The 25,452-nt window shown below is 37.2% G+C and overlaps 1 long non-coding RNA gene across 1 annotated transcript in view; it reads right to left on the reverse strand.

Annotated features, from left to right (window-relative positions):
• LOC105487129 (uncharacterized) overlaps positions 1-14,137 on the reverse strand; it is a 63,110-nt gene extending 48,973 nt beyond the window's left edge. Inside the window, exon 1 of the long non-coding RNA XR_011612817.1 lies at positions 10,810-14,137. This is a non-coding gene — a long non-coding RNA (uncharacterized lncRNA). The remainder of the gene's footprint in view (positions 1-10,809) is intronic.
• Positions 14,138-25,452: the final 11,315 nt, after the last annotated feature.

The raw sequence follows: 25,452 nt of genomic DNA on the forward strand, positions 1-25,452 counted from the left end.
GAGATTTTGTAACTCAACTTTTCATTTTAAAGCTTCCCTTTTTCCTCTCCTGAGTTTATTTTTATTTTACTTCTTTCTTTTAAAGTATTTTTCTCTTCTTTCTTTCTTTTTTTAAGAATCCTGGCCGGGAGCGGTGGCTCATGCCTGTAATCCCAGCACTTTGGGAGGCCGAGGCAGGCAGATCACGAGGTCAGGAAATCGAGACCATCCTGGCTAACATGGTGAAACCCCGTCTGTACCAAAAAATACAAAAAATTAGCCAGGCGTGGTGACGGGCGCCTGTAATCTCAGCTACTCGGGAGGTTGAGGCAAGAGAATGGTGTGAACCCGGGAGGCGGAGCTTGCAGTGAGCCGAGATCATGCCACTGCACTCTAGCCTGGGTGACAGAGCGAGATTCCATCTCAAAAAAAAAAAAAAAAAAAAAAAAAAAGAATCCTATCTGGTCTCAGCTCTATTAATGAGAAATAGAAAGAAGGAGAATTGTGTACCAACTGGTGGGCCAAAGCATTGTACTGGAGGAGTATGTTGCTTGGAAATTATTGCACTCCAAGCAGGAAACCACAGAAGGAAACAAAACTCCTGGAAAAGTATGAAATCACCTGTGCAGAGTGTTAGTTGGTATAATTATGTTTGCAAGTAAAGAAAAGCTCTAATGTAAACTAACTTATGCAATGATAGTATTTATTATGCACATTATGAAATTTCTGAATGTAGGGTAGACTTCAGTGCAAATAGATTCAGTGTCTTCAAGAAGCTGAATCTTTTCCATCTCTCCTCTCTTATTACTTTTGAATTATACGCTTTAATCTCAGACTCACTTCCTAAAGTTCAGGAGATGGGGCAAATGGGATGCTGTTTTTCTTTATGTACATTGAGCAGGGAACAAAATTTGCCATCTTGAAATGTGCTTCTTCCTTTAGCCTATTTGGAATGTGTGCCTAATAGCACACATTCTATTAGGTGAATGATGAATGATGAATTCACCTAATAGAATGTGATGAATTTTTTTTTTCATGAATGAGAGGCACCAACACAATGGGATACACTCATTGGCTTGTTGGGTTCCTGAACCCACCAATGGTAAAGAGAGAAGAGTTAGCATGATTTACTAAGACCAAGATTTCTCAACCATGGCACTATTGACATTTAGGAACCAGTCAATTCTTGGTCTTGGGGATGCTAGTCTGAACATTGAAGAAGCATTATCCCTAGCTTGCTAGATGACAATAGCACTCCTCCCCAGTTATGACAAATAAAAAACATCTCCAAACGTTGCCATATGTTCTCTTGGGGGGTAAACTTGTCCCTGGGTTGAGAACCACCGGATAGGACCAATAAACTTGAACATTTGAGAATCAATCATCATGTCCACTATAATTAACAATCCCTCTCTTGACTAATTTTCTCCTTTAAAAAAATAAACTTTTTAAGTTGTAAGTTTTATTTTAAAATGTCCATTTTACTTACAAGGTCTTTATCAAAGTATACCAAGACTATTGCACAGTAACAGGTCTTGTTGATGTTTGCTTCAAAAATCTCAGAATGTAGAGTGTGCACTGGCTGCATGTCATCTAAACGTCATCCTGGTTTTGCTTCATACTAACCATGCTAGCCTCCAGTATGGTGCCTTTTCAGTATCCCTAAAGGTGCTCTCTGAGGAGAGCAAAACCTGTTTGGGGATATTCACTATCATTGAGAGAAAGAGAGGAAAATGGAGAGAGAAAAGAAAATGAGGGGGAGAAATATGACATGGGTAGCAAGCAATGTTATTCCTACTCATTAGAATAGTTAACTTATTTTCGGCTGGGCACGGTGACTCATGCTTGTAATCCCAGCACTTTGGGAGGCTGAGGCAGGTGGATCACGAAGTCAGGAGATCAAGAGCATCCTGGCCAACATGGTGAAACCCCATCTCTACTAAAAATACAAAAATTAGCCAGGCGTGCTGGTGCATGCTTGTAGTCCCAGCTACTCAGGAGGCTGAGGCAGGAGAATTGCTTGAACCCAGGAGGTGGAGATTTCAGTGAGCTGAGATCATGCCACTGCACTCCAGCCTGGGTGACAGACTGAGACTCCGTCTCAAAAAAAAAGAATAGTTACTTTATTTTTTCTTGGCTTTTGTTCCATAAACACTGTGTTCATAGGACACTGTGTTGAATGCTTTACATGCATTATCTCATTTATCTACAATAATACATGTAATTTAAGCATTTGTATATCCACTTTACAAGTGAGGAAACAGAGGCTAAGAGATGCTTTATCTTTGCCTAAGCTCAGAAACCACTGCATTTATGCATTATAGTAAATATACACAATATGTTATATATACACATATATAACATATATATAGTACATATACATTATAGAACAGCAAACTATGGGGATGCCATAGAAACACAATTTGAACCTAACATCCTGCCCCTCCAAATTCACTATCTTATAGACCAACACTTGCCAATGTGTATGTCACTCTTCTTTTATAAGTCCATCCCTCAGAGCTCTAACCATCTAGGATTCTATCATTATGAAGACCGGGATCCTGGGCACACAGAGTGAGAGGAGGTTGGGAGAGCTCTGAAAGAAAAGGGAGGTCAGGGGAGCAAACGCCTGCTCTTCCTTACAGACTCATCTCTACAAGGCTGCCTTCTGACTTGTGTGATAAATCCTGCTCCCTCAAGTCACTGTCTTCAGCCACAGCTGCACACAACACAGTCATCATCATCAGAGGGGTCATCTCCTAATGGCGAAGGACAGCCCAGCAGAGGAAGTTATAACGGATATCACATCCTGCCTGAATAGATCTGTCATGCAGAAAGGGCTGCGTGCAGAATTCTAACTCTGTTCCTTGCAGCTCTCCACTGCCTTCCATTCCTTTTCCAATTGCCCTGATTTGAACCAAATTTTTCAGAAGTCTCTTAACTGGCCTCCCTGCCTTTTCTCTTCCTCTCCCAATCCATTTAACTTAATTGAATTAATTTTTGTTTTTCCTGAAAGACTTAACATTTTACTTTTTTGCTAAAAAATAAACATACAAACCAACCAAGAACTCTAATAAAAAGCAACCAAGCCACGACTTCTCAGCTCATTATGCACAATTTCTGGCATAATGTCCCCACTCTCCCATGATCTGGTCTCATCTTAGATCCCACTGCTCTATCAGATGCCATTACACTGAGCCTCTTGCATCACCCATGGAGACTGTTCCCCTCTGTGTCTTTGCTCATTTTGCTTAGAATGTTCTGGTAACTCTGCTTATCTAGGTTGCCCTGTTTTGACAATCCCACTTTTTACATGCTGACATGCTAGAGTCATTATACCCATTCTACAGAAGACAAAAATGTGAGAAACAGGATTTGAGTCATGAAGTGTGTAGGTTGCAGAGCAGGCCACCAGAATCCGTGTCTTCAGATTTTCTAATTCTTCATCTGATGTAATACCATTTCCACCTCTTAATCGAAGCATAAACATGTACATTCGAAACCACACCCAGCCCCATTTCTCACAGCTACTTTATCTTCAGAGTTCTGCTGGTAATATCAATGCAGTCCATTTAAGGGCATTATCAACAAACCTTCTCTCATGCTCTCTTTGTTCTAAACTCAAAGGAATTATTTCCGTGAGATTAATTCTGAAGCCGTTGTAGCATTTGTATAGGAGATGGCATCTCCCCTCATCTTAATTGCATATTTGGAAAACCTGCCCTGTGCTTGCTTCATATGGCATGCCATTTGGTGTTTATGACCATCATACTGGAGTTAACAGCATATGGGAAACTCACCCACTCTGAATACTAAGCTTATCCAGTCTCTCTCCCAGAGCTGACATGAGATATAACCAATAAAAATGATTACAATAAGAGAGGGTCATATAAATGCCAAATGCAATAGGGATTCTTTATTCTAAAGTTTCTTAATCTCTTCTCCACCAACATCATAAAAGTGTGGGAGGGAGAAGGTAAGACATCCTACATAAAAAATGAGCAACATTTTCTCAAGCTTTATTTCAAAATTTTCTATTGAGGGTTAGGATTCAATTTTAAGGTCAATCTGAAAGTGAGGTGAAGTTTCATGGATGACTGAACTAGAACTAGTGTGACCTTTCCAAAGACCTCTCTTTGTATGTATGCATTTTTCCCCAACCAGCAATAATAATAATAATATAAAAAGATACAGGAATAATGCTTAACGAAATCAGATACAGATGGCTGTTTTATCAAGCAGAGGCAATTTTTATCATTTTAAAAGCTTTTGTTTTTGTAAAGGGAAGAAAATGGGACATGTTCCCTCGCTTCTTTAAAAAAAAGAGGAAAAAGCATATGTTTTTTAATTTGAAATGGAGTATTAATGGTGTTATCTCCCTAGAATTGCTGTGCTAGAGTGAATTGTGGAAAATGCATTTACTTGCAAGCATTCTGGTAAATTCTTCTCTGACTTAGACAGTTAGTGGCATATTATATCAGCCTCCCTTTCCAAGAGAATACTGTACGTACACTCTGAGAGTCAATTTCCTGAGCCTCTTTTACTAGATCATCTTGTTTTCTTTGTTTATATTATTGATTTAGGTAAAATCGTTTGGTGAATATTGAGTGTTCACCTAAGTGAGAAGGTGGTAATATGCAGCAAGTAGACAGAGAGGGTTATAATGTAACTGGGATAATAAAACCTTGTACGCCACTGAAATTTACAGTTTGCATTATCCTATTTGAACCTCACCATACACCTGAGAGTTATGGGGATAGAGACTATCGTTTCAATTTTATAGTTGGGAAGTCAAAGCATGGAGAACTTAATTGGCTTTCCTGTGGCCCCCTCATCCTATACAGCTAGTAATTGAGCCAGAATTGGAGCCTTCGCCAGTCAATCTCATGTTCCTTCTGCACAGAGCTGCTTCCAGACTAAACTTCAACCAATCCATCTAGAGGCATTTATAGAGTGCCTACTGTTTAGCTAGCACTGGAGTTAAAACAGTGACAGACATAGCAACCTTTTAGAGGCTGTTTCTGCACACAAGGTTCTTTTCACTGAGTCTAAAAGACAAAACAGCAATGTATGAACTATTTAGTGAATAAGTTGTGAGTATGAACAATTGCAGGATCCATATATGTTGGTAACATGGGATGTCTTACTGAGAAGGAGGCCTTTTATAAAGACCCTAAAAATGAGTAGAAAATTAATGATGAGATTGGCTGACATGATATAAGCCATTGCTATGTTCCAGTTACTTGAGTTACAACTTCTTTCACTCATTCAACAAACATTATCTGCCTTTTGTGCCAAAGAAGATATTATGGAAACTGGCAGGAAAAAAAAAAATCCTGGTTCTGGCATTTTAAATGCCCAGGAGCACATGACTTCATTTCTTTGATCATCATTTTATTCATCTGAAAAAAAAAAAGGTTTAGAAAAAGTATTCAATTTTAAACGTTTCTGTGAATTATGAATACAATGAAATGTTTGCAAATAAGAATGACCTTATGATAATATGTTTTTGTTGGATTTATTATTATTATTTTTATAGTTACTACTTTTTGGTAAGGACTAGAGACACAAAAATGAACAGGAAAATTACTCTCGTCTTAAGAAACTCCATCTAGTAAAAAAGATCATCCATATCACTTCCTTAACCCATTCCTTCATCCTTTTCTCCTCCCTATCTTTCTTCCTTCCTTTTTTCATCATTTTCTTCCTTTTTCCCTTCATTTCTTCCCTCCTTCCTTCCTTTTTCCTTCCTTCTTTTTAAACTTTTGTTTTCCACTTGTCATTTCTTCCTTTCTTCCCTCCATTATTACTGATTCAGTGCCTCCTCTCTGTCAGGAAAAAAGCAAGGTGTTTAACTTTCAGGAATATATTAGGTACTGACCCAGCCCGAAGGAGATCTCAATATAGAGGGGAAAATAATTCACAACCCACTAGTCAGCCTTAATGTGATTTAAAGAGTGGCCATCATGCCATGTGTCCCTGGAATGCAATAGGAAGCCCCCATTACTATCTACTAACCTGAATCTAATCAATCCTCTAGACATAACTTTCAGATTTTATGAAATACGCATGATAAGGGGATATATAATAACACTATAAAGATGCAATAAGATAAGATACATAACGTGGGAAATTCTGCATGACAGATAACCCAGTTTTTTTCTCTAAAGGAAAAATAATGTTAATTCTGTAAGAGAGAAAAGAAATTCCTTTTATGCTTAGTTCAAAAACAGGCACAAGTAAGTTATTCTATAACGAACAGAATGGTGGTTCTTTACAGGGGGCATATAGGCTCAAAGGAGCATATGGCTAAACATCATCTGGCTCATAATCTGTGTGGTCTAAGGAGCATGCATATACTTCTACAGACATGGCTATGTACAAAGTACTGATATGTAGACTTAGGATTTGTATTAGTAAACTCTAAACCAAAAACATTTGAGTTAACTAATATAAAGAGGGAGTGAGAACTGTTACTGATTAAAGTAGACTTAATAAGCATATCAAATACAGTAAATCTGTAGATCTTGTTCAGATTCTGATTTGGGAGTAAAAGCTATACAATGTGGAAATATTGAACACAGATTGAATATTACATGATAAAAATTGCATAATTCTGTTGTGTAATAACAGTAATATGGTAATAAGAATGAGGAGGAAGAGGGGAAAATGGGAGGAGTCAGGAAGGAGAGGAGAGAGTTCTGATCTATTAGAGATACTGACTGAATTAATTATTGAAAGCAAAAAGCTGATAGATATAAGAGGCTCTGCAGAGTAGAAGTCCAAGAAACATGGAAGAAATAGCAGTTCACCATGATTCAGCTCACCAGACATTTAGGAAACACTGTGTCAAAGATGTGATGCTAGGCACAGGGGGTATAGAAATACCTAAACCAAATTACTTTATACACAGTCTAATGGTAATAATGGTAAGGATAATTAATAATAGCAAAGCTGTTAACTAATATTGATAATTTCCTATGTTCCTGTCCCCATTTTAAAGATTCTATGAGAATTATCTCATTGGCAATTATTTCTCACAACCACACGATGAGACATGTACTGTTAGAACATACATGTCAAGAAAAGGGAATTGAGGTACAAGAAATCGTGACTTATTAAGAGCCAGTAGGTGAAATACTTTGAACGAGCTACCAATGTAAAGGACAGTATTAGTGAAGTATTTACCAAATCCTTCTGTACAAATGAAGGGATAAGATGATTTATCAGGACATGTCAGAGAAGGCTTCATAGATGACAAAGGGTGAAATTAGTCTGTGCCTAATGAAATAAGAAAGGTATTGTCACCTGGAGTTTGGAGTGAGGGGTTCACTAGGGTGATAGAAGGCCATGAGTAACACTACACAGATGTCAAAACACAGCTGAGTACTTAACTGCTGGACTTTAGTATCTGATAGTACTTATAGTTGAAATCTCACTCTCATCTGTAGTAGCTCTGTGACCCTCATTCAGGTCATAGCCCTGATTTCTGACTCTAGAAAATGTCATCTGTCTCATTGGATTGCACTGAGAATTGAAGAAACCCTTGCATTTCAAGCACAGTGCCTGGCACATAACAATCACTGAAATTTTATTCAGCTCTTACTCCTTGCATTCAGGAACAACAAATATAAGAAGCATCCAGAAATTTGTGTAAGTTTGTAAAAGGTAATCTGAGACTGCACTGATTAGCCAATCAATGTGGGAAGTTTGGACTTGGTTCCATAAACCTAGGGTTTCCGATTCACAAAAAGGAGGCTAAGTGCCCTAAGAAGGAAATTCCAGGCAGTTGCAGTTAAGAGGTGAACTCAGCAGTGCACCTGAAGGTGTTATGTTTTATGACTCTTATTATATACAGTTCATGGCTAAATAAAACTCCAAAAGCAGCCTCTAATTTAAGACCTATAATTTGAGAGCACTGCAGAAGTAGTAGTACTCTTTTGAGTAAGACCATGCCCCAATTTTGTTTGGAAGTACCACTCAAGCAACAGCGTGGAGAATTGATGGAGGGGGATGAGACTTAAGTCAGAGGTCAATTTGCAGGGTATTGAAATCAAGTAAGCTGTGAATATATGAACAAGAAAAATGCCTTGGCCTTCACTCCTCCATCAAAATGCTACCCATTCCTAGCCTCTACCCACTAGATGCCAGTAGCACTCTTCTCTAGTCATGTCAATCAAAAATGTCTTCAGACATTTCCATATATCCTTTGGGTGGGGGGAGAGTTCCATTATGCACATTAAACACTTTTGCAGAGAATTTAAGAAGATAAGGGTGATTAGACAAGCATGGGTTCAAAGCGGGGAAAAATGGCCATAGAAACAAAATAGAAAATTTGATAAACAGAAAATGCAGACACCAGGTTTAATTATTTTTAAATCTAGAATGCCCAAAAGTTTTCAAAGTGGTTTTGAGCAACCCTCAGAACCACAGCATTAGCTCTGGAAGACCCAGACATGGTTCAGGGACTAAAGTTGGTGATGTTGCTGACAAGTCTGAGAATATTAAAGCCTGCTGTCCCAGGGTGATGTTGGTGACTTCACTGCAACAAGCCTCTTGTAGCTGAGACAGAAAGATAGGCATTAAAATGTCAAAGTCAAATATCAGAGACTGGCATTCAGAAAGGTGATGGGGGGTAACCAATTAAAACTTTCTTCCGTAGTGAAATAGCTCTTTCTATAACACAACAGAAAAGTCTGTCTTAGAAGCTTCATAAGCCTGTGTCTTCCGTGGAAGCGTGTATTAAAACCACTGTTCCTAACAGATCGCATTGAGTTCTACTGTAAAAATATTTGTGCTCTGGACAATGCAGATAACTTTTAAAAGGATAAAGTCATTGAACCTACATGTTCTCTAGTCCTGTACCATCCAATACGATAGCTACAAGGCACATGGGAGATGAATGAGCATTTAAAAGGTGACTAGTCCAAATTGAGGTGTGATGGAAGTGTGAAACACAATACAGAATTCAAATATTCCAAATGAAAAAAGTAAAATATTTTATTAATATTTTTGCATTTGTTATATGTTGAAAAATGATATTTTTGATATATTGAGTTAAAATTAACTGTTTAAATTATTTTTACCTGACTTTATTTTTGTGATGTGGCTACTTGAAAAATTAAAATTCTCATCTGGTTTTCATTTGTGACTCACATTTTTATTGGCTATTACTGCTCTAAACTACACAATAATGCTTTCTGCTGCCCCCTAGTATAATTGGCACCTTATTGCCCCATCAAAATATTAGCAACAAAACACTACCATCAAGAAAATACTACCATAAAAAAAATACTACCATCAAAATACTACCATCAAAATTCTACTATCAAAATACTATCATCAAAATACTACCATCAAAATTCTACCGTCAAAATACTACCATAAAAAACTACCATCAAAATACTACCATCAAATTTCTACCATCAAAATTCTACCATCAAAACACTACCATCAAAATTCCACCCATTCCCGAACCTTAAAGAACAGTGCTTCACTTCATCCTTTTATGAAATTTCTGACCACATGTGATACTCTGTGAAGTCCTCTGGGACATTTTAAAATTCTTATAATGTATTTATCTTAGCTTTCCTTGTATTTTTACATTTATTTTACCAGAAAATAAATTCTCCGAAGACAAGGATCATATAAAACACATTTATATCATCCATAGAGCCTAATATAGTACTTTATATTTTAAAAAAATAAAATCATCCAAGGTGCCTGTAATCTGTTGTGAAGTCAAGATGCCTTGGGGATCTCGGAAATCCTGATATAAGAAAGAGGGGGGGCACTTACCCCCTCGTTCCTGCTTGTGAGACATTGTAGCTACTAAGGCAGATTGTCAACATGCTTGGAAAGAAAGAAAAAAGATGCACAATGAGTTCCTAAGAATGGAGAAGTTTACACTGATAATAAAGAACATAAAAGGGGCCGGGCGCGGTGGCTCACGCCTGTAATCCCAGCACTTTGGGAGGCCGAGATGGGCGGATCACGAGGTCAGGAGATCGAGACCATCCTGGCTAACACGGTGAAACCCCGTCTCTACTAAAAATACAAAAAATTAGCCGGGCGCGGTGGCGGGCGCCTGTGGTCCCAGCCACACGGGAGGCTGAGGCAGGAGAATGGCGTGAACCCGGGAGGTGGAGCTTGCAGTGAGTGGAGATTGCCCCACCGCACTCCAGCCTGGGCGACAGAGCGAGACTCCGTCTCAAAAAAAAAAAAAAAAAAAAAAAAAAAAAAACACACAAAGAGCATAAAAGGGAAGTTAACAAAACTTGCATCTATGTACAAGATAGTTGAAAGAGAGAAATAGAAACAAACTGACTATTGACATAGGCTGGAAAAAATGCTGATCTTCTGATCCTGCTAGGGAATAACTTTCAGTCCATGCTATGGTTTGATTGCATGTGTTGCTCCAAAATTTATATGTTGGAACTTAAACTCTAAGGTGATGGAATTAAGAGGTGGACCCTTTGAGGGGCAATTAGGCCATGAGGGTCCAACCTCATGGATGGGATCCATGTCCTTATAAAAAAAACTTGAGGGCCTGAGTTTGCCCTTCTGCTCTTCCACCATGTGAAGACATAGCACCAAAGAGCCATCTTGGAAGCTGAGAACAGCTCTCACCAGACACCAAATCCACCAAATCCACCAAATCCAGTGGACTTTCCAGACTCTAGAGTTATAGGAAATAAATTTGTCTTCTTTATAAATTACCTCATCTAAGGTATTTTGTTTCAGCAGCCTGAATGGACTAAGACAGTCCAATTGGTCAGATATTAAATTGTTTACTCAAGTAGCCAAATTCCTGTCATATATCACCATTACCTTTCAAGGGTTTGATGAAATAAAAGTTTCAAGTTTGTATTTCCTGCACGACACAATCCAATGTGAGGAATTAAGGGTTGAGGGGCTGCTGTTCTCTGCACAGTAATTCAAGGCCCACACTCTCTTCATTTTGTGACTTTTCTTACTCTAGGTGAGGGAGTCCTCTCCATTCAGCTGTTGCAAGAAGAAAAAGAGAGATTGGAAGGCTTATTAAAGGGTCAGTCCCTGAAGCATCATATGTAACTTTCATTCCCATCCCATTGAACCAAACTCTATCATATGGTCATAGCTGACTTTAAAGAATGGATGGAAAACATGGTCCAGATGTGGGTTAAAGAAGAAGAGGAGTTCAAGCATGTGGATGAACACTGGAGTCCCTGGCATAGTAGACTACATGCAGAATAGGGATTTAAATTATTTATTTTTGATTTATTCTTTTAATACAGAAATTCTCGATCTTGACACCATTGAATTTGGGGCTGGATAATTATTTCTACAGGACTGTCCTGTGCATTATAGAATGTTCAGTGGCATTCCTGGCCTCCATCCACTAGATGCCAGTAGCACTCGTCTCTGGTCATGTCAATCAAAAATGTCTTGGGACATTTCCATATGTCCTTCAGGTAAGGGAGGGGTACCATTATACACAGCTAAACCTCAAGCATCAAACCAGGGAGAACCAACTGCACACAACAGGTCTTATCTCAATTGCCAGCCCATTTATATGCCTGTGCATATTTGTCTCCACTTTCATCTCCCTGATTTTCTTATTTCATGATCAATAACTTGCCTCTGGAATCTGTTTTTAATACCTGTTTTGTCATCATTTTCTGGAATATTGAATTCCTTTCCAACAACTCTTGAATCCACATGCTTAGTCCAAGGTATATAGCCTTTCTCCTCTTTTCTAATGGTAACAGGAATCACACAAGAACTGAAAGTACCATATTCCAAGAATATAAAAAAATTGACATTTATGCTGCTGCTACCACATCCTGCACTTTTGGTAGACACCTCTAATCAATCATGATATCCTCCCCTCCTGAGGCTGCAGTCCACTTCAGAATCCAGGCAACACTTGAGGTAGTCACTATTGATTGATGAGAATTGATCCAAGAGATTAAAACTATGTATCCTCAAAGCAGTGGCCCAACACCCTCATTTTAGAGCTAAATAAACTGAGACCAGGTGACGAAATAGATCACCAACACCACATAGAGTTTTGGTTTCTTGGCCTTCTGTTTTTTCTTCTGCCCAGGCAATATAAAATAAGAAGACTTGCCTAAGTCCTACAAGACTTTGTTGGAAACAACACCTTGAAAAAGGTTGCTAAAAACAGAAGTATTGCTTGGAGGGGCAGTTGGGGTGAACTTGACTTTAACCAGGTTCTCTTCTCATTGCCTTTTGAAAAACAGCTAATCCAGTATATTGAGCAGAGATTGAAGGGGTAGATTAACCCCACCACTCTGATTTTTTTTTTTTTTTTTTAAGATGGAATTTTGCTCTTGTTGCTCAGGCTCAAGTGCAATGATGTGATCTCGGCTCACTGCAACCTTCCCCTCCTGGGTTCAAGCAATTCTCCTGCCTCAGCCTCCCAAGTAGCTGGGATTACAGGCATGCACCACCACGCCTGGCTAATTTTGTATTTCTAGGAGAGACGGGGTTGCTCCCTGTTGGTCAGGCTGGTCTCGAACTCCCAACCTCAGGTGATCCGCCTGCCTTGGCCTCCCAAAGTGCTGGGATTATAGGCGTGAGCCACTGCTCCCAGAGAAGATTTTAAATGTTAACTAAATACCTGAATTTAAAATTCAAGTATAATAAGCAGCAGTCACATGAAAATAGGGTTAACTTCAGCAGAATGCATGGAGTTTGAATGTGGTGTGTATATTGGAATGATAGGATTTGAGATTTAATGTTAGTACACAGCTTTTTTAGAAAAGAAAAATCAGCAGAGTCTGGTGGGAAATCAGAAGCTGTTTATGCTTTATCGTTTGTATACAATAAAATATATTGGGAAGAAAAATTGATCCTGGTTCATTTTCTCAGATCTGAGTTTTATTTCCCTGCCCTCAGCCTTCCCGGCTGAGACTCACACTGCCCATGTTTATGTGAAATGGGCTGATGCTCTCATCTTGCCTTTCAATAATTATAGGTCTCCCCAGGAAAGTGGCTTTACCGAGAGATTTTATAAAGGTTTTAAAGATTTTTATTATGAAGGATTCAGCCTTTCCACAATTATTAGTTTTAAAAGGTGCTTTGTAGCCATTGCTGGTAGAACAGCTATTGATTCTTTTACAAAGGAAAGACAGACTTGTACACCAACCTGAGGGCAGTATCTTGCCATCTCCTAAAATGATGTAATGATGTTGTGAAGCAAAATGATCATTTTTCTTATTGGAGAGTATCTTATCCCCACTAATGGTGACAGAGGCCTATGGGCAATAGTAACCACAAATTTCACTTTAGTGTTATCGGTTACATTAAAGACTGAAATGAACTTCATACTGTTGCAAAGTTTGCTTAAGAGGCAATTGTCAGAGGTGTTAAATAGACAACCTTCCAAACATATTTTTTCAATTCAGTCCACTCCTCTTCATCACCTGTGCTTTAGCCACCATCAAGATTCCCAATAGGTATCTCTTCCGCCTGTGTATCCTCTGCTAAAGTTAGTGTTTTCTCTTTGCCTGCAGGAGAGAGTCCAAACTGCATGGCATGCAAAGACCCTGGTGATCTGATTCTTATACACTTTGTCTCTTGCCCCTAGATGAACCTCATGAACCAGCCTAACAAATTAGTTATTACATCATATCTCATTCAGTAGAATAAAATAGTTTGTGGCATGTCTTTTAAGGCAGCAATGGAGTCTAATCTAGGGCATAGGAGTTTAAAAGCCAGACAGATAGCAGTTTTAATTTTTTTTTTTATTGGTGAATGGCTTTGAGAAAATCATTTAACCTCTGGAATCTCATGTCCTACAAAAGGGCATAAGATAAGAAGAGACAGATGTAAGGGGCAAAACACAGAAGCTGGCATGTCATTGTTATGCCATGAAAAAGGAACTCTATTTCTATAGGTTATGTAGTATAACAGGAAAACGTATAATGCCAGAGTCAAGTACGTTAGGTTTTCATCTCTGGATCTCAGTTATCTCATCTGTAAAGTAGGGATAATGAAATGGGTCTAGTTAGGATGTTAGAATGAAATGTGACCAAAATATAAAATAACTACTACAGTGCCCAAGATAAAATTGATGTCTTTTTCCAGATGGCCCCATGTGCATAAAATGAAATATATATATATATACACACACACACATATGTATGTATATCCATATATGCAAATACATATACACACATACATATTATTTGTATATATGTATATATATTTTTATATATGTATATGTTAATTTTTCAAAAATTAGCATGTCAAAAAATGTAGGCATTATTGCTGTTAAGCCTTCCATACAATGGCACTGCACTAAAATCATTATTCAACTGAACTTCAACCACACAATGTTGGTAGTGAGGTGGAGGTAAAGTTATGCTCCCGAGCCATTTATTCACTCACTTAATTTAATGAGTGTTCTTTTAAATTACCATAGTGTTCCAACTATGGTTCCAGATGATGGAAGTATAAAGATGAATGTTATCTCCCTTGTTCATAGGGAACTCCCAATCTACTGGGGGTTTAAAAAAGATTTTATAACGTAAAAATATATACATGTGAGAATCATCCCAACAATGTGGTGCCAATATGAAGAAGTGAAACCCACTTGCATCCAAGAAAGCTTCATGGAAGTGTTAGCAATGTGGGCACAAAGGAGGAGTAATATCTCCAAAGGCAGTGTTTAGAGTAGAACATTCTGGAAACAGGAACAATTTGAGCACAGACACAGAGATGGGAAAGATCTAGAGAATGCTGGAGCATAGACAAAGGCAGGGGAATGGGATATCATGCCTGGAAAAGCATATTGATTGTTAGGAGGTAGGAGCTTAGTCTGGGGTCATGGGAAATCATTGAAGATTCTTAAACAGCAGAAAGACATGATCAGAGAAATGTTTACAAAGATGAATCTGAAAGAAAGGATAGGAAGAGGGAACGAATTGAGATTTGGAGCCAAGTTTAGAAAGCTGTTGTCATAATCCAGGTAAGAATGACTAAGGGAACTAAGGTACTGATAGTGGAAATTAAAGAAAATTCCAGCTATTAGAAAGACTGCCTCTGTTGTAAGGGGGAAAAAAGTCAACTATTACTATCCGGGAAACACTGTACTTTTTGCAAGTTACTGCTGTATTCTGGTTTGTAAGCCCAACAATTATTTAGATGTTTAAACGAGAAAAGGTTTTCTCATCAAAAGTAAATTTTCTTAGCAAATAAGATCAAATGAATTTCCTATGGCCACACATCACACATCACACTTGGTGTTGGAACCAAGATTAGAAACACAAGTTGGTCTGGATCCAAAGTCCATGTGCTTTGCATGTCCAAGTTCTACTGTTCTGCCTCCTAGAAAGGCAAGTGCTAGAGTCTTTTGTTCTGCTGAATAAGGCGTGACAAGAGCCTAAAGTTCGTGGAGGAATGTGATGAAATAAAAAGCCCTGCAAATAAACAAATATTATATTATCCAGTGCCTCCTATGCCATATAATGGAGCTTGGGCCCTGTAGACAGTGGGGAATGCTGACAAGTTTGAAGAATTTGAGAAACATGACCATGAACAAGAAATAGAATAGAGGCAAGGAGACAGTTAGGAGCTGTTGCAAAGATTCAGGCAAGAAAATGTGGTAGCTTGAATCAAGGCATGGCAACAGAGACAAAAGTGTGCTTATTGCAATGGAAAGATATCGGCAATACATTGCTAATGAGTAAAATCAGGCTTTCAAGCTATATGAATGCCACTTTGTTTAGAAGATAAATAAGATAAATGGCATGTCTATTTTACATAGGTGTCTGTCATAGATCTCTCTCTCTCCCTCCTTCTCTCTCTCTCCCTCTTTCTCTCTCTCTCTCTCCGTCTTATATAATAATAGGTAATACTAAAGTGAGAGGGTGACTGGCTGGCATATTTTTTCTACTCTTTTTGATTATAGCTAATATATTTTAAGTAATTACTGTGTCAGAAATTGCGCTAAAAGCTTTACAGTCATTTGCTTATTTAATCCTTATAATAGTTTTATGAAATAGGTATTAATGTAATTATCACTATTATTATTACTATTATTATTACTATTATTATACACACCTCAATGTGAAATTGAGGTTCATAGAAAATAAGCAAACTGCATAGAGCATAGTTGCTTGTTGAATAGAAGACTAGAGATTACACATGTTTTAGTGACAGGATGATGACTCCAGCTAAGCCTGCATGCCTCCATGGACTAACTAATCTTTTAACCACTGTGTTACAATTTATCAATCATCTATTAGTTCCTTTTATTCAAGATAGAATATATTTTATTTATTTGTAAATTAATTGATATAAACTATAAAATATCCTTTACAAATAATATCATATAGCTCTTACTTATTCAATGGAAAGTATGGCCATTTTGTCTCCTTTAGACAAAATACCTCCTTTAGGTATTTTACTATAAAGAAATGCATGCATATGGTAAACGTTTGGTTTAAATGGTAAAATAATGCAAAAATCAGTCTCTCTGAAAAGTCCACAACCCAAAGAACACTACTGTGAACTCTCCTAATAGCCTACACAGTATTTTCTTTGCATTGTTCTTGACTTAAAAAAATAAATGCCTCTACCGTCTCAAAATTAACAACTTTTTGTTTTACACAGAGTTAAAGAAGTTCTATTCTGGCCAGGCACGGTGGCTCACGCCTGTAATCCCAGCACTTTGGGAGGCTGAGGCGGGTGGATCACGAGGTCAAGAAATCGAGACTATCCTGGCCAACATGGTGAAACCCCGTCTCTACTAAAAATACAACAATTAACTGGGTATGGTGGCATGCACCTGCAGTCCCAGCTACTTAGGAGGCTGAGGCAGGAGAATCGCTTGAACCAGGGAGACAGAGGTTGCAGTGAGCCGAGATCGTGCCACTGCACTCCAGCCTGGGCCGGGTGACAGTGATACTTCGTCTCAAAAAAAAAAAAAAAAAAGAAAAAAGAAAAGAAAAAAAGAGGTTCTATTCCATTATTTTATTAACCATATACAAATTAAATTAGGTACATTTTATCGTGGGTTTGTTTGACTAAGTATTAAGATAACCACATGCTGAGTCTTTTTTCCTTTGTTTTATTAAGATATTGAATAATATTAATGTAATACTTAATCTTGAATAGTTCTTTCCTTCCTAGAAAAAAGAAAATGACTGGATTATAATGTGCTTTCCTATTTATTCATATAAAGATGGAGTCTATTTGCTAAGACTTTAGAGTTTTATAACAATATCGAGAGATGTGATATATTGTATTTTTCTATTTTGTTCCACTTATCTGGTTTTAGCATTGATATTGTCATTGCCTAGTCACATACGCCACCCTTAACACATATAAACATGCATACACTTTTTAGAAAATTAGATAGTTAAGGAATCTTTTTTCCCAAAGCTACAACCTTTGACTATGGTCTTTGTATTTTTTAATTCTACTGTTTCTGTTTTCAAAATAATTAATTTTGGTTTTTGCTCATTAATTCCCACCTTTTGTCTTCCTTATGTTTACTTTGATTTTCATTTTCTAAAATTTTTAGATGAATGAGTAATTTATTTTCATGCTTTTTTATATGCAAATACTTTAATAACTATGAATTCTCTAAGCATAATTATAACTCTATGACATATAGCCTGATCTTTGGTATTTTCTTTATCATTATTTTCTAGATATTCAATAATTTTAGTCGTAATTTTCCTTTTGTTCAAAGAATCATTTGGAGTGTGGGATATATGGAGTTTCTGATCTTGCCTTCGCAATCTCATTTTGATTTCATTGTGAGCAGAAATATAATTATGCAATTTCTTGTTTTTAACTTTGAAGTTTTCAAGTTTGAAGTAAATCAACACAAGATTGGGATATGTAAATGTTTCATGGGCATTTGTAAAGAATATGCTGTTCTGTGGTATAAAATTCATAATATGTGCCTTATTAGTTATGCTATTTACATAATATCTTCGCATCTAATTTTTTTCTTCTACTTGATTTATTTTTCTTCAACTGAGAGTTTTATTGGAAAGCCTCAACAATGTTGTTTGTATGTGCTAATTTTGACATTTTTTATTTTTTATTTTTATTTTTGAGACAAAGTCTCACTCTGTTGCCCAGGTTGGAGTCAGTGATGTGATCTTGGCTCACTGTAACCTCCGCCTCCCAGATTCCAGTGATTCTCCTGCCTCAGCCTCCTGAGTAACTGGGACTACAGGCACCTGCCACCATGCCCAGCTAATTTTTTTTTTTTTGTATTTTTAGTAGAAATGGGGTTTCACCATGTTGGCCAGGCTAGTCAGGAACTCCTGGCCTCAAGTAATCTGCCCACCTTGGCCTCCCAAAGTGCTAGGACTACAGGCGTCAGCCACCGCGCCCACCTTACATTTTTAAAAATATCAATGCTGTGATATTAGAAACATAAAAATTCATGACAATGAGACCTCCATTGTTTTATCATTCGAAAGTGCTCTTCTTTTAATTATTTTAACTCTGATTTTAATTTTATCTTATGCTTGTTACTTAATTTCTGATTTATTTTTGTTAGAATAGTATGCCTCTATTTAGTATTTTACAATTGTTTGAAGACACTTGTTTTAAATTCTTCTAACTCCATATTGTTTTCTGAATCAATATGACGAGTTTTAAAAGTAATATATGAGTTCATCTCATTATAATTGAACCTGTCTGGTTTTGATTTCCTTCCATCATTTTATTTTATGTTTATCTCTGATTTTTGTGCCATTATATTTTCTATGTTTTGCTTTTGGGCATGTGTTTTGTTGTTTCTTTTTCTATTTCTGATTTCCTTCTGATAAGTTAGAAGTTTCTTTAACAATAAAAGTAAAACCCTATTTGCTATATTCATTTTTATTAATGATATCTTTAAATTTTTGCTGTCTCAGATATAAGTAATATTTATAAAATTATCCAACCACAATGAAAACTTTTAAAAATTAGCATGTGTGCACATACAAATACACACTCATACACAAACTTCCATTCACCACCCTGTTTCTCACTTCTAATTTATGTTAGTTTCATTTTCGTATAATTTTCATGGTTTATAATACTCAACATTTTGCATATTAACCAAAATTCCAAACTTTCTTTAAAGTTAGTTCAAATTAAAATAAATTCAGTACATAGAACTTTGTTACCATAGTTCCTCCATTTCTATGCATTTTATTTTGCTTCATTTCTTGGTTGACTGGACTTTATGACCACATCTTTTTTCAAGAAAGGCTCATGGGTGACATTTGCTCTGAGCTCTACCATGTATAAAAATGGCTTTTGATTGCCTTTATTCTTGAACATCAATTTGGCATGGCATGAAGTCCTTGGGTCACACTTCCCTTCCCTTAGAGCAGGGTACACCTTGCCTGTGTACATTGCTTCGCTGTCTGCTAGCATTAACTGTTGCCTAGAAAAAAAAAACAAAAAACAAAAAAACAGCAGGAACTAGTCTATTGCTCATTCCCCTCTCTGTAGGGGAGTGTGTGTGTGTGTGTGTGTGTGTGTGTGTGTGTGTGTGTGTTTGAATGACTTTAGGAGTCGTTTTTTATCTTAGAAACAATAACTTATGCAGCTATGTCTCACATTTGGTATGGTTTTCTGCTAAATCAAATTTTTGAAGACTTTGTACACACTTTCACTTTGTGTATGTATTTTTTTAATTCAGTGTTTTTCTGTTACATTATAAATATTGTTTTCTACCCAATTTGTTTTCTTTTTCAGAAATATTAATCACTTATATGGTTGTTTTCTTCTATAATCCTAGCTATATTTTTTGGATCACTTTTACTGTTTTCCAATTTGTTGTTACTTTACCTTATTTTTCTAAACTTGTCCTTCACAAATTTTGATATTCGGTAAAGTTTTAACTCTACTTTTTTTTTTCTTCTAATGATGATTCAGTTTCTCTAATGGTTTTATTATTCTCCTCTAAATTTTTAAAAATTAATTTAGTTCACTTTTTATGTCTATACCCTATCATCTTGTTTTCTTCTTTTATAATACTTTAGGGACTTCTTTCTTTACTGAAGTTAAATTTTTTCTTTCCAGACAATGAGGTATTTTTTTCTGAATACTTTTAAATAATTTATGGTTTTGCTTATTCTTCTGATTGTACATTTTATATTCTTTCTTGCCTGGTTTCAGTAATATATTTCCCTCTGAGTATGGGGTGAAGGTTTGTTCATATAGGTACTCCCACATGTTTTTGCACTTATCTATCGTACATAGGTAAAATACTGAATCTTATGATGCTATCAATTATCTTTGACTGGAGGCTATTCTTTCACACTAGCTATTTGCTTTGTGTAAAGAGAAGAGAAAGTTGAATAGCTGGAAGCTTAGTTTCTGAGGTATGGACTCAAGATTCTTTCTTATCATATCACTGTGTCCTCTTCCCTGGAGGCATTCCTTTCCTTAGAAATCAATTTCTCGGTTTCTCTAAGAACAAGTCTCTGTGTTTCCCTTAAGCCCTAGAGTCAGGATTTTCTATATAATTTAAGTGATGATTTAAATCTGTTTATCTCTCAGCTAATTCTGCCATGGAAAATAGATTACAGAGATGCTCTAGCAACAAACCTATGTTCCAAGAAGGTGTGAAGGAGATGGATTTAGAGAAAAACACTGGAAAGGGCACCGTCACTGTGCCCAAGAGACGTGTCAAATCAGAGATTTTTACCAGCTGATCATTCAGCCCTCTAATGAATGAGTATTTTATATAGCTTAACCCTGTGCAATTGCTTATCCAGTCTGCATGGAGAAAATTGTATCTTCCCTTACATCATAACCTATCCAGTCACCCACGCAGAGTGAATAATGTCAATGTCAAGAGAATTTTCTAGGCCACTGTCTGGCTGTGTTTATATTGGTCCCAGAATATTTGAAGCTTTGAAAGGATGTCTAACAACTACACTTCTGCTAGAATGACAAATTTTTAAAAAGCTGACAGTACCAATTGCTGGTGAGAACATGGAGCAACAGGAACTCTCATTCATTGCTGCTGGGAATGCAAAATGGTACGTTTTGCACACTTTGGCAGTCTCTTACAAAATCAAACATTGTCTTGCCATGCAATCCAACACTTGTGCCCTAGGTATCTACCCAACTGATTTGAAACTTTATATATACATAAAATCTGCACATGAATATGTATAGCAGCTGTATTATAAATGCCAAGAGCTGGAAGCAACCAAGTCCTTCAGTACGTGAATGGATAAACAAACTGTGGTACAGCAGTTCAACAAAGCAATTAAAAAAAGTAAGTTATCAAGCTATCGAAAACATGGATGAACATTAAATGCATACTGCTAAGTGAAAACCTCGATCTGAAAGGCTACATATTCTATGACTCCAATTACAAGACATATGGGATGGTAATTTGTGGCAATAAAATTACACTCTCTTCATAAAATAAAGTAAAATGGAAAGGAATGGAATAAAATGAAATGAAACAAAACATAAACCTATTTCAATACTGCTCTTAATCACTATAACAAGCAATTTCAGCCAGCGTAATACTGAACAACTGGAACAGCAAAGACACCAGCCAGTAAGAACAGACTCTCAGCATACTGATGCACGGTGGCTGTGTTTCAGCCCCGTGTCCAGAAAAGAAACCACCATATTCACAGATTCCATCTCCACTTCCTGGACACACAGTAAGGCTTGCAGTAGGCTGAAATCATATGACTCATTCTGGGCAATATAATGTGGCCTAAAGAAATACACAACATATTCAGGTCTGATTTCCAAAATCTTCAGTAAGACCCTCCCTCTCTTCTGCAATAATCCCTGGAGGACACATAGTTAACAGGCAAACATTGCAAGGAAAAAGACACCTGGATCATCAAGTTTCTACTTACAGAGGAGACACCAATATGAGCCACCCAATTGACACTGGACTATGATATGGAGAGAGAGAATTTTATAATGTTATGACACTGAGATTTTGTGATTATTACAGCAAGAACAACCTTCCTAACTGGTTATTTATCGAGCCATTTGACATCTATCCTATCAATAATAAAATATCTGAGTTCATGATTTGGGTTTTAGAAGGTTAGGGCAGGCAAGAAAAATAGAAATTACTAACACCTGCCTGATTGCAGACTGAACTCATGTTCTTGTTTAAAATGACACTTTACTTCCAGAAAGACCTACTGAAGTCTATGTTAAACAAAAGCTTATGTGCACTATCTAGTTCAGACAATTCTAAATTGCATGCTTAGATCATTGAGGACAGTTGATTGTGAAGATGAAGATGTCATTAATTAAAATTATATTAATAAAAGAAAGTTTCAAGTCATGATAAAATACTTTATCTCATTTTGTCTCCTCATTGGTGTATATGCTGATCAATTTAAAAAGTTGAGGTTTAGAGAGGTGAAATACAAAGCTAAGATCATATATTTAATTAAGGGAAGAAGCAGAGGTTAAAACTCAAACTGTCTGACCCTTCATCCAGTGCTCTTTCTTGATAATGTGCTTTTTCTGAGCCTATAAATATGTTCCAGTCTCAAGAGAGTTATCTGGTCAATCCAACCTCATGTTTATCTCAAGAATCAAACATCCAAATTCAAGAGTGACCAGCAAACACCAAGGCCCTTTGAAGTTCCCAGTGCCCTGCCTGGATGGATATTTGCAACAGCCGGAATGCGGTGTGGCTATTAGGCTGTGGCACACAGTGCTGTGTTGTGTTGAGGGTAGGGACTTTCTTTTGGCTGACTTTGGCTTTGAGTATCACCTCTGTAATGCACCAGCTGTGGAAACCTGGGCAATTTCTTCCCTATCCCTGAGCATCAGTCTGTGATTATTTGTGGTGAAAAAGTAAATTGTATCTTTAAAGTGCATGGAAAATTACCTGGAACAAACAAGATATTCAATTCACCTGCAATCATTGTAATGTAATCATTGTAATGGTAACCAATAGGATTTGGAGAAGTTTTATGGGAGGTGTTTAGCACTCCTAATGGCTTATAAGGTATTCAGTAACCACATAGTTACTGTGCTGGGTGTGAGCTGCCTCAGTTTGACCAAGACACCTCTGAACTTCTGTGGAACACATATAAAGGTAGAATCAACATCCTCCTCGACTTCTCCCACAATCCTGCCATGAGAAGATAATAAGAGGTGGTTGCTGATGCAAAGTAAGAGGTAGTCAAGGCTCCTTTCATATTCTAAACTGAATGGACTGCCTGATTGATTGCTTCCAACAAGGGTGGCCTAGAGATAAATTTTGGAATTGTGGTACAACAGCTTCTCATACTACTTACCAGGTCTTTTCATTCATAAATGCTGAATATGACTCAGCTTTACTTAATATCTACTATTTGGAGGGAAGAAAGACCTGCTAGGTATTCAAAAACATTAGTGATTTTTTTACATGTTTATGTTGATGATAAAAATAAGAATTCTTTACAGAAAATACTTACAAATATAAAGTAGAATATAAAAATCACCTTTTCTCCTACTCACCATAAATATGCCACTTCATTTTAAGAGGTTTTCATTGTATTTTTAATCCATACACACATGTATTTATGTGTAGATACAATACATCTATAATATATTTAGCATTATGGAGAGGATTAGGTTTGGTGACTATTTTAAAAGATGTGTTGCCTTATTTTTTTCCAACTCTACAAAATAACAAACTAAAGGAAAGGTTTGCCAAACAGGAAATTTGTATTTGATGAATAAGTCTTTAGCCTTAATAAACAAACACAAAGGAAATTGTTTATATGTTGATGGCTTTTGTGAAATCCCTACAGTGTCTGGAAGCACTGCCTTTTAAACAGGTGAAACATTCTCTTCCCCCTGAGGTCTTATTTCCACCATTAATTTATTTAGAAAATCTTTTTTTAATTCTGGATAGCACAAAGTTATGTTTGAGTACAGCCTGAATTAGTGGAGCCTGAATTAATGAGATTTACCTGTATTTAATTCAACTTCTTCAAGCATGTATTCTTCCAATAAAATCACCTCAGGATGCAAGAATAAAACAGTAACGATTAAAATATGCAAGAGCAGAGTGCCAGTTCTGAGCATACCTTAAAAAATCGATGAGACACCATTAAGGCTTTAAATCATGCCCCCAAACCAGGAGGTGAGTAGATTGTGTTTCAGCTTGGATAAGCAATTCCAGGTCATAGGCTTACCATAGAAAGTACAACACAACCTCTAGCTCTCTGGAGGTGCAATTTGAGCTCTGCCGGCAAAAGTCTTGCAGAAGTAGTTGCCAAGGCAGGCTGCAAGGCCCAAATCTGAATGGCAATTGAACTGGTACAGATTGAGCACTAGGCTCAATAGAGCATCTGGTCCAAACCAACATGGGTGAGGGATATAGGTACTGAGGGCACTTAGTCAAATCATGAGTGGGTGTTGGGAATAACTGAAGAATCGGGCAAAAAGAGGTAATTGGAGGTTGGGGAGAAAATGGGGAGCTGATGTGAATGACAGATCTGAAGTAGGTGTTTTTAGAGTGCAAATAAGAGATTTACCACTCTCTCATCTATATCTTGACTGTATCCTGCAAATGAGTCTGTCTTTGGTTTGAGGATGCATGTTTCTATGTTTCATCAGCATGCTCTACTTCCTAAAACTGAGGGTAAACCCTTTGTGGTAAGGACTTAATTGTTCTTGCGGCCCCAAAACATAGAGCAACATTTAATACATAGCTTATGCTTAATGAGTGCTCAATAAATGAACAAATGAATGAATGAAGCTGAGACACAGAACCCCAATGTTTCACAACAGCTTTTTTTTTTTTAAGTGTATTAAAGGGGAGACAGTTGAGACAGGACTAAGAAGTGGCTGATGGCGCTAAGTCTGAATATCTGGCCACATTCTGATAGAGGCAAAACAGCTTGAGAAGACTAAAGATTTATGCTTATCTTATATTTCAGGCACAGTCTTTTAGAAATAGTCCTGGGTCTGTAGGGAGGGGGGTTGTTTTCCTCAACTATATGGTGCTAATTGAGTTCAATGAAGGTTATTTATTGCTTTTTTTTTTTTTTTTTTGCATTTTAAGCATTGGCAGTATCTTATGTCATGGAGACCCTCAGAGTTGGAAGTCAATAGTAAAACGCACAGTGTTTGCCATGAGGTCAATGTAGAATGTTGTCGGAGGACATGTCCTGGCCTCCAGGAACACTGGGAGTTCTAGTTCTGGCAGCACTGCTGACTTCCTGAAATATCCAAGCAATTTTCTTTCCTCTCTATCACTGAGTCTGCATAGAAGGGCAACTATTAATCAGAAGCATGTTTCATGCATCTCTGCTTCCTCACTTATTCCTCACGTAAGAATGCAGTGAGTGTTCTGATGGTTGTGTTTGAGAGATCAAGTGACTTTCTAGGCTGTGTCTCCTTGCAAAGTAGTGCATCAGTCTTCTCCCTAACATGCTATAAGCTTGGGAGTGAAACTCATTCCTCACAGAGGACTATAGTCATCCAGGGCCGTTTGTGACTGGGCGGGTA

Source organism: Macaca nemestrina, chromosome 14 (assembly GCF_043159975.1).
Source record: "Macaca nemestrina isolate mMacNem1 chromosome 14, mMacNem.hap1, whole genome shotgun sequence".
NCBI classification, from domain to species: domain Eukaryota; kingdom Metazoa; phylum Chordata; class Mammalia; order Primates; family Cercopithecidae; genus Macaca; species Macaca nemestrina.